Source organism: Orcinus orca, chromosome 5 (assembly GCF_937001465.1).
Source record: "Orcinus orca chromosome 5, mOrcOrc1.1, whole genome shotgun sequence".
Lineage (NCBI taxonomy): Eukaryota > Metazoa > Chordata > Mammalia > Artiodactyla > Delphinidae > Orcinus > Orcinus orca.
The window spans coordinates 51,962,594-51,978,256 of record NC_064563.1 but is presented as its reverse complement, the minus strand read 5'-3'; the positions used below and the strand labels follow the sequence as shown (position 1 = coordinate 51,978,256).

Sequence of the window (15,663 nt, the reverse complement as noted above, 5' to 3'; positions counted from 1 at the left end):
ACTTGTAATCAGCTTCTGATTTACAGCATCTGCCAGCAGGCTCAGTCCAGCTGGACAGGCAGGTACACTGGCTGGTATCACGGTCCCATTGAGAGCTATCATTACTAATGTGGGGCAGCAGGCAGCTTAAGCTGTGGAAATAGGTTGGACAAGCTGCCTACAGACAAACAAAAAGCATCCTCCCTCCATCATTAAACTGAGCATAGGCTGTTATGGTTCTTTACATTTCAACAATGCTCTTGGCTATGTCAGTCACTCTTTTTGCAACCTACAAATGCGAGGCCAAAAAAAGAACAAGCTTAATGAAACTTCCTGACTACTTAGGTTTTTCTATGGAATCTAATTTTTCTCTATTTTCTTTAAATTTTTATAAGCAGGCAGCTCTACTACTTAATATTGATAACTACAGTCTCACTTTAGAGATATCTAGTGTTTGTATGAACTTCACTGATTATCTAGTCCTCAGTTGCTAATTATATGAGCCCTGACAAGTTACTTAGTTCTGCCTAGAGTCAGCTTCCTCATTCATAAAATGGGAATAGTAAGAGTACCAGACACAATTAGTTGTTCAGAGGGTTAGGTGAGTGAATTGATGAAAAACACGTAGCACAGTGAACACAGAATGGGCACTCAATTAACATGAGCTTTGAGTAATTTATTATCATTATACAGCGTATACCTATAATTATCATCTTGTGTTACTACACATTGGATTATATATTATTACATAGATATTACATATTATCTAGTTAAATCCTTTCCTTTTTTCACAAAAACTAAAAGCCAGAGACATTTATTCACTATTCTAATGTGGCTCTGTTATATTCAGAAGAAAGGATTGAATATATTGGAGGTGAGGACAGAAAAAAATAAATCCAGACTCTTGAGAAGCTAAAGAACCGTAAAAAACTTCATTGGTGTTTGATGTTAGTCATCAAAACCTTTGAAAAACTTCTTCTGAAAAGTGCTTTCAGAAACTGAGTATCAACAAAGCTGTGGTGCTGGGCTCTAGCAAAAACCTCCCTTCTTCTCCTTGTACCACTGCTGTCATCTTAAAAGTCCTAGCAATTTAACCTGGTTTAGTGTAGACTACTGAATATTTTTCAGTAGCGTAAACTCTGTTTCTCATGTCTTTTTTTGACTTGGTGGATTATTTCTATGAAACTTTAATCCCAAACTGCTCTACTAAGTTGTCAAGAATGTTCTTTAATTGAATCTAGCAAATTTTTAATGAGCATCCCTTGTAAATCAAGAGCTGGGGAATACAAAAATGAACGATAGTTTTAATCATGTGTAAACAGACAATTATAATACACTACAACGGGCAATACTACAGAAGGAAGGGATTTAGTGTTTTTGTTTGTTTGTTTGTTTACATACACTGAAAAATAAAAATCCCTGAAGAATTTTAACAGGCAACAAAAATGAAGGAAGAAAAAATGGATTTAAGGGAAGAGGAATGAACAATAGCACCATGTTTCAAAAGCACATGGTGCGTGGGAGAATGATGAAGGTATGTGGGGTACAGGTGAGAGTAGTCAAAATTATGATGAGCTTAAACTATGGAATTTTGTAAGGCATCAGTAATTTGTTGAGGGTTATAAAGTAATAACAGGATTAACTTTTTTTAAAAAGATCTAACTGGGACATTATGGAACTTGATAAGAATAGGGGAAAGAACAGCTCCTAGACCCACCACTCCTCAATGTAAAGCCGTGACTCCATTCCATTCCTGCAGAAGATGGGGAGATGAATGAATTGGTAATGACATAACCATCAGTCCTCAACCACATCCCTATTTTAAAACTGAATTTGCACAATAGCTTTTTGAAAGGCCTTTCACTGCTTTAGTGTCGCCTCTTGTCGCACTTCTCTGTGGGAGCTGACATTTTGCTGATGCTTCATCAGGCTGGACCGCCTGCTGAGAACCAGATTGGTAAAGGATATGCATCTCACTGATGGGAAGCATGGGAGATGTATTATTTAAATCAATTTATTTTACAGCAACTTTAAAAATCAAATTGAGGATGGCTTCAGAGAGGTTCGGAGCATATTACTGCACCTCACCTCCTTGTGCTTGGTGATGTTTAACACTCAAAATTGTTCTACTAATAGTTTTTTGTTTGCTTTATCTTATTTTACATTACAAGTACTCTTTTTTTTTTCTGCCTTAGATAATTGCCTTTTTCTCTTTTTATAACAGTATGTCATAAAGGAAATTCTAACCCTGGTTTAGGGTAGGTGTGTTACAGGAAGTTGGAAAACAGCGTAGTGGTTGTTTGAGGGCTCATTGGGTCCCTTGAGATCTGAGTCAATACTCCAGCTACGTGAACTTTAGAGAAAGGGGGTATGTGTCTACACACATAGCAACGCAACTTTTTTGTGTTTATTTATTTATAAATATTTTTATTTATTTACTGATTGGCTGCATGAGGTCTTAGTTGTGGCATGTGGGATCTTTCATTGCAGCATGCAGGCTCCCCGTTGCAGTGTGTGGGCTTCTCTAGTTGTGGCATGAGGGCTCCAGAGCCCGCGGGCTCCACAGCTGGGGCACGCCGGCTCTCCCGTTGCGGTGCCAGGCTTAGCTGCCCCGTGGCATGTGGGACCCCAGCTCCACCACCAAGGGTCGAACCAGTGTCCCCTGCATTGCAAGACTGATTCCTAGCCACTGGACCACCAGGGAAGTCCCTATTTTTTGACTCCTGAATCAATTAAGCTGAACAATTGATTTTTCTTTCAAAAATAAAATAGACTAGTCTGAGAGAGAAATTTCTGTTTTTTGATTTGTTGGTTAATTTAATTCAACCCAAAAGGTCAAATTAGTCACCTGTTTAGAAACAGGAAAGTAAAATCAACACCTGCAAAGTTATCAACTCTTAATTTCAAAAGAGAAAGTAAGTGTTAAGAAATCATTCAGATTCCTAAGAGCGTTCAGAATACAATTATTTGCCAGCCAGTGGTACACTGGAGCTGTTACTACCAGCTTGGAAAGCCCATGGTTAAACTGCAACCTGTTAAATTTTCAGGAATTTTGTGTGCCAGTTGACACCACATTGGTTGCTTGAAATTTCCCCTGTGGGAGTATTGCAGGGGAAATCGTCAAATTATACAAACCAGGGTTTTTATTTCAGAGAATAAGTTGTTAAACATTTACAAGCTTTTATCTACAGAAGGTTCACACTTGTGTTCATTAGGGTTTTCATGACGTTTGATGATGTTTGACCATCATCACCTCATGATGATTCATCATCTCATGATGTTTGATCATGTAATGTTTAAAGCAAAGTTGTATTTGGAATTGGTATCTCCCTTCCAACGTCTTCTCCCCTATTCTCTCTAGTTTTCTCTCCTTCAATAGTGAAGGGGGCTATTTTGTAAACACTCATAAAAACATGGCAGAATTCAGAGAAGTAATAACAATGACTGAGGGATAGAAAATAAGATTTCTGGAAAAAGGGAAATGAAGTGTCCAGAGGAAACATTACTATGTTCTTTCATTTATCACTTTTTTTTAAAGCATTTTAGTAGTGCTGCCAAGCTATGCTCAATATCCACCTCATCTGAAACAGGAGAAAACAGTCTGAAATTAAAAGAGCAACAAGATCAATTAGACTGAAGAAAAAACATCTTCACTGTATGGGAACAGTTAAGATCACCAGACAATACTTTAGGAACAGACAGCTATCTTACTTAGATATTTAGTAACTGATTGGTCTGAAGATGATGTATTTTTTCCCTTGTAAAGGGGAAAAATAGTAAAGTAGTACATATGGGAACGACAGGAATGTAAAAAGGAGAAAAATACTCACTAATAGTCCCGCTGTCTAGATATGGCCACTGTTAACAACTGCTGTCCTTTCTACTACAATTTTCCACATACATACATGCATACAGGTTTTTACAAATTTGGAGCATTCTCTATATACAACTTTTAATGTCAATTTAATGTCAATTCTCCTGACATTACACATTCTTCCAAAACATGAATCTTAATGGCCTCAGAATAGTCCACTGATGTGTTATAATGATTTGTTTACTCTTTCTCCTTCTGGTGGATATTCAGGGTATTTTTATTTTGTACTTTGACTATTATAAACAATTCTGGGATCAAGAAAAAGTTGGGATCACTTCTGAGATGATTTGGTAAAAGGCCTGATATATGAGGCTAAACTTTCTCAGAGACGATACATTCTCAGCAAGGGTATGAGTGCCCATGCAGCCACAGCTGCCCCCAGCCCCGATACTGTCTAGGAAGCAGAAAGAAAAAAATACAATCTACCATAATCCAGAGAGTTTTCACAGAGTGAAATAAAACCCTTTTTAAAAAAGAATTATTTTGCCCAAGTATTTGTATTTATAACTTACAAAAATTGGAATTTATATAAAGCCAATATCTTTAGAAATAGCTTTTTCATCTCTCCTGCTTTCTAAAACATATTACTTTGTATAGCCTATAAGTATTTTTAAGTTCATTATGCAGAATAAATAAGTTTTAAAATTCCGTAAGCACCATTTACAGGGTATTTAGAAAACTGTTGTATACTTTCCTTCAAACATAAGCCCCTTTTTAAATAGCACACACATTCCTTGTGGAGTATACATGAAGAATTTTTAATGAGTCCTATCCTTTGGTTCCATTTATTTTCCTAAATATCCTATTATGATGATTATATAATTTGTGTTTGTACCTTTGTTTGTGAAATCAGATGATAGCATATAACACTAAAGTTGAACGGTACTAGAAGATGGGGCATATTTTTGCCTATCCAATCCAATACATTATCTCATGTATCAGACTGACAATAAAATTAGAATTGTCACCCCAAATCACTCAGGATTATCATGATATATTCTCCTGGGTTTTGAAATCTTAGAATGGAAGAGTTGTAACATAACTATTAAAATTAATGTTTTAAAGAATGAGTAGTTTATCTCTCCACTTGTTTCTAAATAGTGTATTTATATCACCTGACAATTGGAACAGATATATCACTATCTGCTTAATAATTATTCCATTAAAGTTGAGTTAGACAAGAGAAAATGTCACTTCACTGTGGAAATAGCAAGTAACTACCTTTTGAATATGTAAATTCTTACCTTTAAGCTTTTTTTTTTAAAGCAAACAAGTAGGTTAGGGATAGCCAATTGCTGCACCAGCAAACTTTTATACTGTTGAAAGGCCTGTCAACAGTGCCAGAATGACAGTCCTAAAGTATACACTGATCTAGTTATATCCAGAAAAATCATCAGGCAACAACCTTGTCCTATCACTCTTGCTTAAGGGTTATCCTTAGGAGCAGTAATGCATTTTCCCAAATGATCAGATGATTGGCTAAGTGCTAAATACTATCCTGGTGTTACTTTTTATATTTATGTTTAAGTTTCTGGTTTTATTTGCTTGTTGGTTTATAGAAAGTTCTAAGCACTGGAAGCTAATTCAGATCACTGTTCGCACCTCATAACATCATAGACAATCCAAACAATAGAGTTTTGCTCACCTTTATCAGACACATTTGAAATAGTAATGTAAAAATACCATCATTACCATCCAGCCCACAGCTGTCCTCAAGTTCTCAGGTTACCCTGTTTCAACGTGGATGGAGTAGAGAATGCAATACAGTCAGGGTAAGAATCACAAGCAGAAAAAGAGATAGCAAGGAAATAGTTCTACCGGCTCTTTGAAGCAGATTGAGTTTAACTAATCACTTTTTATCAGTCTATAATCTGCTCTCTCTCTGACAAGAATGATAAATACAGTCTAGCAGATTCTTAAAGTGCCTTTCAGTATAACTTTAAATAGTAATGTTATGATAGATTGGTTCCAACGATGGCTGCAACAATATCTCCCAGCTTGCAGGTCTTTTGCCACGAGATTTTGCTACTCCTCTCATCCATCAGGAGGTAGAATCTCTTTCTCCTCCCCTTGAATCTGTATGTCCTTATGACTTAACCAATAGCATGTGGCAGAAGTAACTATGTGTGGCTTCTGAAGGTAGGCTTTTTGATGCATTGTACCTTCTGCTTTCCCACTTTTGGGATGCTCTTTCTTGGATTGCTGTCTTGAGACTGCCATGCAATGAGGAAGCCCAAGCTAACCTTGTGGAAGTGCTATGTATAGAAAAGGCCAGATTCCCCTGATTAAGAAGCCTAGTCAAGCCCAGTTTCCAGCTAATCTACTTGCTAGAAGCAGCCACTAGTGATTCCAGGTGAGACCAGAAGGAGAACTATCTTATCAATCCACAGAATCAAAAAAATAATAAATTGTTGTTGACAGGATTTGTTACCAAGTATTGGGATGTTTGTTATACAATAGGTAATTTAAACATATACTCTTCTATCATAGCTCATAGAGCAGTTTTTAAAAAGCATTTATAAAGCTAACAATTTTAATAACTTTGTTGGTCATCTTGTCTAGTTAATGACTTTCGTATGGTACAGGTTTTTCCCGTGTAACCAGGAAGACACTCAAAGTTTCCAGTTTTTTTGTTGCACTGACCTTCATTCTCACAGGGTCCACAGGAGAACGGAAGATCTGGTCCCCAGAGGCCGTTAGGGCAGGCTTATAAAATGAGAGAGAAAGAAAGGAGCTAAGACTTGTAATAAATCTCAAGGTGGTCCCAGATTTCTGCTGTTGCCTAAGTGAGTTGGAAAAGTGTGTGTGTGTGTGCGGGTGAGTGCGTATGAGTTGCAAAGAAAGAAACAGAGTAGCCTCTAAGGATTTATAGCACTTTCAAAACAATTCCCTGAAGAAATCAGCACGATGCCATATCTTGTCACTTTGGAAACACAGATACAGAGGTTGGCTTTTTGCTGAAAATGTGGTTTTGCAGATGTAACAATGGAAGCAATTTTGATACATATCTTTGGAGGCAGTTGCACACACAAAATCTGAAATGAGATGTAATTTGTAAAGGAAGCTTGGGAGGTGTAGTGCTTGGGAAGCTGTCCCCAAACGTTTACCTGAATCCTGTTCTCCCAGTCTTTGCTTATTTCATAAGCCAGAATAATCACCCAAGAGGTTTGTAATTTGTGTGTTTTATAAGAGCGGGCAATGTATAAGGTGGAGAAAGAGGAACTGTGCTGCTTCACTGGATGCCCTTTGAACTAGAAAAGGATGGCTGATGCTACAGGGACCACTGAGGTTTCAGCCTCCATTGAAATCACTGGAATTAGAAACCTGGAGGAGAGCATGCTTTCAACACAGGGAAAACAGTGAAACTTTCCTAAACATGTGACAATTACAGAAAGTTACATCAAACCACATTGGGCTGTTAAGTATCTTCTTGTCCTAAGCAGAATCTTTGAATAACAGAATTATTAAATTTTCTGGGATGTTCATACAATTCCTGGCTACTATCTGTTGATCACTTCCTCTGTGACAAGCACTTTACATAAATGAGCTCACATATCCATAAAAATCACTATACGACATAAGCAACTTTATCTCCATTTATATAAGAAACTGAGGCTTGGAGGAGCTAAGTGACTTATTCTGGGCCACACAGCTAATAAGTAGCAAAGTCAGTATTCGAATCCAGATCTGACTTGTGAAACTGTTGCTCTCAGCCACTACACCCAGCTTATGTTGCAATACTAAGTACTCAGCACTTTTCAAGTCAATTAACCCACTCTTAGAGACCCACTGGGGTTCAAAATTTCAAGGCCATCAGTGTGGAACTACTGTAACAAAAATCTGTCCTTTTTATGGTGACACAAAGGTTGAACAAGCCTCCTTAGATGGACTCAAGAGGCTTGCTGGGCCAGAGTCCTCTACATTCAGGTCTGCCTGCCGCTGGGGTCCAAAATACCCCAGGCAACAAATTAATCAAAACAAGCTAAGACACCTTTTTTTTTTTTTTCTCTCTCTCTCTCTCTCCCTTTTTTGCTATTTCACAGATTAGTATAGAAACCAGCTCTTCTGCTCTTAAAAGTCATCCCCGACGGGCTAAACAAGGCCTGGTGCTGATTGTGGAGAGCACTGTTCGTTAGTGCCATTGAAACAATTTGCAGTCTTTAATTAACTATTCATCTGCAATCTAGACACAGGTCTGGAGTCAAGATTTTTAAAGATATGTCTGGCTCTAGGAGCACTTGGGCTAGTTCACTCTTTTAAAAAACAGAAAGAAGAACAACAGGCCTGATTTTCATCATGCAACGACACTTAGAAAGCATTTTTAGCCTTGATTTCAGCTGCCACTCATGGCGATCCCGTTCACCCGCTCCAGTCTGAGTCATAATTTCATTTTGTGGTTACACAAAAATATCAGAATTGGACAAAGTTATCTGACTGAAAAATAATATGTTTTCCTGAGATGATGGTGACCTCTAGTTTGCTGATTTACATATACTTTCAACTCATTTTCCTTCACAGTGGGAATCTCAGAAGCATTTTCCAATATAGTATATTCAGCGGTTGCTTTGAGAAAATGTTATCAGAGTAAATTAAATTTACCCAGGTGTGTGTATATGGTATTGTCTCCCATGTGTTGACTTCTAGGGCATGACTTCTCTAGGGGGCGAATGAATAAGGGGCTGACTCTAGGTTTAAAAACCAGTTGAAGCAGAAGGAGGCTTAGATATTGGAATGGGACCCACACTCATACCCTATTAAAGGCATTTGTGTAATGTCAGCCTTCTGTTTCCCCAAATTCTCTTCCCCATTGCCTAGAAAGTCACAATCCAGCTACATATATAGCCCTAATCTCTACAAAATCTTGATGAACATTGCTGTTCACATACTCTAGTTCCATAGCCAGTTCCACAGCCACAGGCAACCTGGAAGACCCTTACACCCTTTCAGTCAGCTTGAACAAGCCCTGCAGACCCTTTGAAAATGACAATGCAAGGAGGAACATGTAATACATGAGAGCCAAGGACAACCTCCCACCCCAGTCCCTGCCTTTGTAAGTGGACCCAACAGTGTGACAGCTTCCTTACACCCTATTATCTCCCCCTGATTTTATTTACCTATTTATTTATTTATTGACTGTTCCACATGGCATGTGGGATCTTAGTTCCCCAACTTGGGATTGAACCTGCAACCCCTGCAGTGGAAGCGTGGAGTCCTAACCACTGTACTGCCAGGGAAGTCCCTCTCTCCTGATTTTAAACAAGATCGCTTTGGATCACTTCAAAGGCAAAAAGTTCACTTGCCATTGGTTATGATAATTGTATTTGTTATATGTTCAGTTCTGCTGTGTATTGAAGAGAAAAAAAGATGCTGTGATAATTTCCCCTAAATAATACAGTAACGTGCTCAATTCAGAATGTATGAGAAAAATGAATGAAGAATAAAAATTGATGATTCACATTTATATATTCATTTAATAAAATACTTATTGAGTAACTTCTATATGTCCTGATTGTTCTAGGAGTTTGGGGATACTTTGGTGAAAAAAATGAATAGCTATCCTCCCCTTGTTGGAGCTTAGCTTCTAGGAGGAAGGGCAGGCAATAAATATTAGGCATAATAATAATAATGAGAGTATATGGTAAGCACTTTGGAAAAATGTAAAAGTTCAAGGAGACTTGGCAAGTTGCAATTTTAAGTAGGTTTGTACTGACAAGATTCAGTGAAAAGGTAAAGTACAAGTTTTTGAGAAAACGAGAGAGCCATGTAGATGCATTGGGAGAAGCATTCCGTGAGTCCGTGAACCAGAGAGAGCCATTACTAACATCTTGGAATACCTTTTTCCAAATTTTATATGCACCTACACACACATATATATCTATACATGTTACTTATCATTGGAATTATGCTGCACATAAACTTTTACAGATTTATAAAGAAATTGTTTAGAAATTTGAGAAAGGACCACACTGATAGCCATATTTAAATTTTCCAAAAATTTTCTGTGGTTTCTCTTGTATTTATTTGAATAGTCTATCTTTAGATATAAAGAAAATGATTCTTTAACTCTGGAAGCTAGCAGCCCTTACTTGATTAGCTAAGCTCAAAGAAGTGATTGGCCAGCTCTCATCTCCTTAGGATAAGATTCTCTGCAATGTGATCTTTCTTCCCTTGCTCAAGTCAGCAAGGGGACAGCTAACATCAGAGGCTAAGAAAACAAGGTTAAATGACTTTATTGCCCCATGTCTCAGTTTCCTCACCTGCAAATAGGGGATTAATAAAGTTTACTGCTCTCCTGAGGACTCTGGTGGATTAACGAATTAACGATCGTTTGGTGCTAAACAAAAGCTGAGCATTGTTATTAGAGAAGAAAGAAAATTTATAGTCAGATAGTACCTTTCTGTCATCTGTTGCCTTGGTAACCAGATTTGCAGGTGCAACTGCCATTTTTGGCACTGCATTCCAGGGTGTTCTCCTCCACACACTGACATTCTGAAGAACAGCCAGCTCCACAGGCTCCCTTGGGACAGTCTGCAAGCAGATTGAGGCAACCCGGTCACCTGAAAACCATGCTTTGTTTCTTTCACATTGTTAGTGCACAGTCATGTAGTTCTGTGGGGCCTGATTATGGGTAAAACAAGGGGATCATCCTGACTGCCAAAAAATTAGGGAAACAAATGTCTTTCAAATCAGGCAATTCATTTGCTTTTTGGCAACTGGATGTGAACAGTGAAGCCTGAACTACTTAAAAGGCTTTAGGGCTTCCGGGAGAGAAATTGCTTCTCAATGCGCTCCATTGGTGCCTGTATTTAATATTCTCCAAGGACTGCTAAGGCCTGCCAGGCCCTGTATTCATCCTGCCGCAGCATGGCGATGATGGACAAGCATTGATGGGAAAGCTTGCCATTGTTTTCATTCCCTTTCATTATACGGTAATCCGAAATAATTTTACATCATGTAGATGACACGAAACTTTCATCCTGACGGCAGCATTATCTTGGCCACATATTTGGCAAATGTTGCTCGCCTTTCCTTCACTATTTTCCCCATGACTTTGAGTTTTAGGGATGCTAGTCAGCACAGGAATTCTAATTTGAGAAAGTCTCACCTTTGCATTCAGGAAAACATACCGTATCTTAGTTCTCTCTTTGAGGAGTTATAGTAATTCAATTCCCTTTTCAAAATATAACTCTGACAATTTTTGCTCCCCCATTACAAGTGTCTACAGGACTCAAATAAAAGATACTTCAAGTGCCCTCCAGGATCAAAATAATTATATTATATACCTATATAGGCTTTGCTGTGGACAGCTGCTTGGAGAGAACAAAAATAAACCACTTGACTCCCTGATGGATGGAAATTATTAGCATCTGCTAATATTTGCTATTATTAGCAGAGCTAATTTGAAGTGGTGGTTACAATGCCGCCATGGAGGGTGGTCTTTGTCTTAGTTGCCAGGGACAGAGTTACCCCTTAAAGCAGAACAGAATTATTAACAGGGCTCCTTTTTACTGTTAATAGTATCCTATTTGGATGATAAATTATATGATACCTCCATCATCCTTCCTGCATCTTCTTAGTGTTGAGACCTTTCCCAGACCCACCAAGCCCCCAGGGTCTCTCAGAGCTATTGTCTTCCTTGATGTGGACCTCGTGCTCATTCTAGAGCACTCACCTCCTTAGACTGGCTTCCATGCCCTACTTACTCTTTCTGGTTCAGCTTGTGGAACAGTGGTTCAGGGGACAACTTGGACACCATGGAATACTTAAATGTGACAGTTGGGTACATTAAGAACATAGAACTGGAGAAATATATTTACAAAAAAAAGAAAAAGTGGAAGAAGTAACATTTTTTAGCAATCCAGTGTCTTCTCAGGATTTGCTATGCATTGAAATGTATCCTCCAAAATGCATATGTTGAAGTACTTACCTCCAGTACCTCAGAATGTGACCTCATTTGGAAATCGTGTCTTTGCTGATGTAATCACTTAAGATGTGGTCATACTGAAGTGGGATGGGCTTATAATCCAATATGACTGGTATCCTTATAAATAGGAGAAATTCGGACACAGAGGCACTCACACAGGGAGAATGCCATGAGAATGTTGGAGTTCTGCTGTCACAAGCCAAAGAACTATAGGAAGCTAGGGAAGAGGCTTGAACAGATCCTTCCCTAGCACCTGCAGAGGGAGCAGGATCTGCCAGCACCTTGATCCCAGACTACCAGCCTCCAGAACTGTGAGGCAATGCGTTTCTGTTGTTTAAGGCACTCAATTTGTGGTACTTCATTGCGACAGCTCTAGAAAACTAATATAGGGTTGCAAATTCAAGCTTCTTAGGGCCAGGCAAGTGGCATTAATAAATGAAGCCTCAAGTCTGAGCAATAAGAGTCCTGAAGAACTGGAATATGTATGATTTTCTAAAGAGGGTCACATTCCAAATGCTAACCACCACTGCCACCACCACCATCTGCTTTTTAAATTTTTGAGCAGATAAATTATGACTTAAATGTTTTTGCCAAAACATCTGGTATTAGCTTATAAAATATTCAAAAGTTATTACTAAAAAATGGGGAGTGTCTTGTTACCCTAGAGGAACAATAACAGAAGTCATGCTATCTTTGTTTCTAGGTGAGTTTTCTTCCCTTGGCATGTTCCAGGAAGTATCTGATGCTCTGGAACATACCATTGGCATCTCCATTTTCTCATTTACCCATGTCTTCTCCCCTTCTCTTCCCTTTGCTTGTCCAAGCCTTTCCTCATGACTCAGGCTCAGTTTTCTGTGATGCCTTCACTGGCTCTGTTATTGGAGAATTCACAATTTACTCTCTGTTTTTAAGGAGCATGCCTTTTCTTAAGTAGGTAAGGTCCATGGACATTCAACTAAAAATACAATATAAGACTCTAGAAGGTCTCTGTTATTAAAAAAGGGTCATAGTATTACTGAGGTTCACTCAGGAAGGATTTTCAGAGGCAGGCATATGGAATAGGTGGGGGAGCGAGGTACAGACTGTTTGAGGCTCACTGGTACTTGCCTACAGCTTCAAGATGGGATGGTCGGTAGGTGTCCAGAGCTGTCCCATTGGGAGACAACTTAAAAGTTACCGATGAGCTGAAACATTTATTAGTGATTGTGTTTTCTCACATCTTTGCAGAATGTGATTGCTGGCCAAAATGCAAAATGAATAATACGTTTTAGACATTTTAGGGAATTATATTGTTTTGCACTAGAACCCAGAAATAAAAGACACCTGTACTGGGCCTTCGATATTCAACTTTCACAAAGTGTGGAATGTCCAATATTAACAACCCTCTCTCAATAATCAAGGTAAACCTAACTAGGAAATAAAAAGGAAAGACTCCAGAAATATTTTTCTTTTATTCATCAAAATATAGATTCTATAATGTAAGGAGGCTAAATAAAGATTAGAGCATAAACTGTCATATATATATATATATATATATATATATATATATATATATATATATGATATGACCATATAAAATATGTTATATGTTTTACTCTTTTCTTTTGTCTAATATGAACAAAGAAGAACAGAGATGTGCTGCTTACCACCCAGTTCTACAAGGGTTAAGTCCTAACCCACTGCACGAATAGTGTACCCTGAAGGGAATCCAGGATGAAAAACAGGATGAGGCACTCTGTGCTTTGGATAAACAGGCCCTTAGATGGTTAGGTGCATATCTCGGCAAAAATTTCAATGAACCCAGATTCTTTTACCAACATGTGTGTGTATATATATATATATATATATATATATATATATATATATATATATTAGTAGAAAGAGTGTTTATTTTTTTAATTACCTTAAAATGTCATTTACAGAGATGCAGATTTACATAACTTGGCAATAACATTTTAAAAATGTATGGGCTATTTCATATTACTGCACTTTCTCTTTAATAATATATAAGGCATTTTATTTTACGTAAGTAAAGGATAATGTATAATATCATATAACAGGTGTGGTGTCAGTTAAGTCAACCCTAAAATTAAATGAGATGTGTATGGGAGGATAGAAATATATATAAATAAACTGGCTTCTCCCCTACCTCTTTGGAGCAGTTTCCTCAGAGCAAACTGAGGTGCTGTCTCCTAGGCTCTAGTCTTCAGCAAGACTCTGAATAAAACTTAAGCTCACAGCTCTTATGTTGGGTGTCTTCCTTTAAGTTGACACTAAAGTATTTTCACTATTTTTCTGAGCTTCCTTGCTTACACACAGAGAGGAAATTTCGTGCCTGTGACTTACTCAGGTGACAAAACCTCCCATAGCGCCCTGGCTCACACATACAGGCACCATACACCCTGTGGCAATGGCCATTGTTGGCACAGTTACATTTCCTTTTGCAACTCTTCCCAAAGAATCCTTTTGGGCCTCCTAAAGGGTAGAAAGACAAAGGAAGTGAATATTAACCCACATGCAAACCTCACTAGAGCGGTTGTTACATAAGATAAGGAGCTTGCAAAAGGTAAGACATTTCCAATCTGATTGGACCAAGGCTAGAGAGCTCTTTTAAAAACCAACCCTGTGATTTTATATCCTCTGCCAAAAAATTCTGCAATGACTTGCCATTGCTGTTGGGTTAAAAACTCCAAACGTAACAAGACTGATGAACCCCTGCACTGGCTGACCTCATGTTGCACTAATATCTCATTGACTTTTGCTCCATCAGCTGGCCTTCCTTAGGTGCCTCTAATGTACCTCACTCTTTCCCACTTCAGAGCTGGGCAACACGTGGCTCACTCTCTCTTCCCCTGTCTCATGTCTCCTCCTTTTGCAGGCTTCTGCTTAAGGGTCACTTCTCTAGAAGTTGTTCCCTGGCTCACACAGTCTGTATGGTTCTCATGGTCTGACCTCCAAGCACACATTAACATTTAATTTGAAATACCTACCAACATTTGTAACCGATGTCTGCTTTGAACAAGACTGTAAGTTCCACGAAGAAGGACCAGGAGTTTTTTTATTTTTGTTTTGTTACCATATCATAAAACCTGGCACAGTGCCTTGCAAGCACTTAATATATATTTTTTGAATAAATGAATGAATATCGTTCGGGGGATAAACAACTAGTGGTGTCTTCCTGCACCACTTTGAGAGCAAACTAAACTTGGTTTCTTTCTCCCCAGTTTCACGACCTGTGAGAACCTAATAAACTCCCCATGATTTCTGGCAATCCCTGAAGACTTATATCTTCATCGACTCTGCCTTCAACTCCTGGGACTGTACAAGCAGTTTCTTTTTTGTGTTTTATCCACCCATGTAGAAAATGTGGTCTCTTGACTGATTTCCATGAAAAATCCACAGGCAGCACTCATTGGATTGGTATTTTGTGAGTTTTTCAACCATCATTTCTCCTCTCTTTTCCTCTTTCTCTCCTCTCCTTTTCTTCTCTGATTTTTATCTCACTTCCTCCATGATTTGCCCAAAGAGATTCATTTTCTTCATTCTTTTATTATGCAGAGCAAATCAATTCACTCATGCCCTATGTGTAAACCTCTGCACACGAACTCCACATTTTGCTCAGCAAATGAGAAAGGCTTTCTCTGTATCTGGATTCATCCTGCTTAGATCACAGTTGGTGATTTAAGTATCAGTTATTTTTTTCTGTTACACATTCATCAGTCAAAGCAATTGTGCTCTTGTATACATAGACACAACCCTTTACTTATTTAGAAAAACCACCTTGAAGAAGAACTACTCCTGCAGCCTGTGGAACAAAAACTACATTCACAGAAAGATAGACAAGATGAAAAGGCAGAAGGCTATGTACCAGATGAAGGAACAAGAT

The 15,663-nt window shown here is 38.3% G+C and overlaps 1 long non-coding RNA gene across 1 annotated transcript in view; it reads right to left on the bottom strand.

The window, feature by feature from the left end:
* The window catches only part of LOC117201598 (uncharacterized), an 81,924-nt gene extending 67,301 nt beyond the window's left edge, over positions 1-14,623 (bottom strand). The window contains exons 1-3 of the long non-coding RNA XR_007477691.1: positions 14,124-14,623; positions 10,247-10,381; positions 6,497-6,559 (exon numbers count right to left, since the gene is read on the bottom strand). This is a non-coding gene — a long non-coding RNA (uncharacterized LOC117201598). The remainder of the gene's footprint in view (positions 1-6,496; positions 6,560-10,246; positions 10,382-14,123) is intronic.
* Between the last annotated feature and the right edge of the window lie 1,040 nt (positions 14,624-15,663).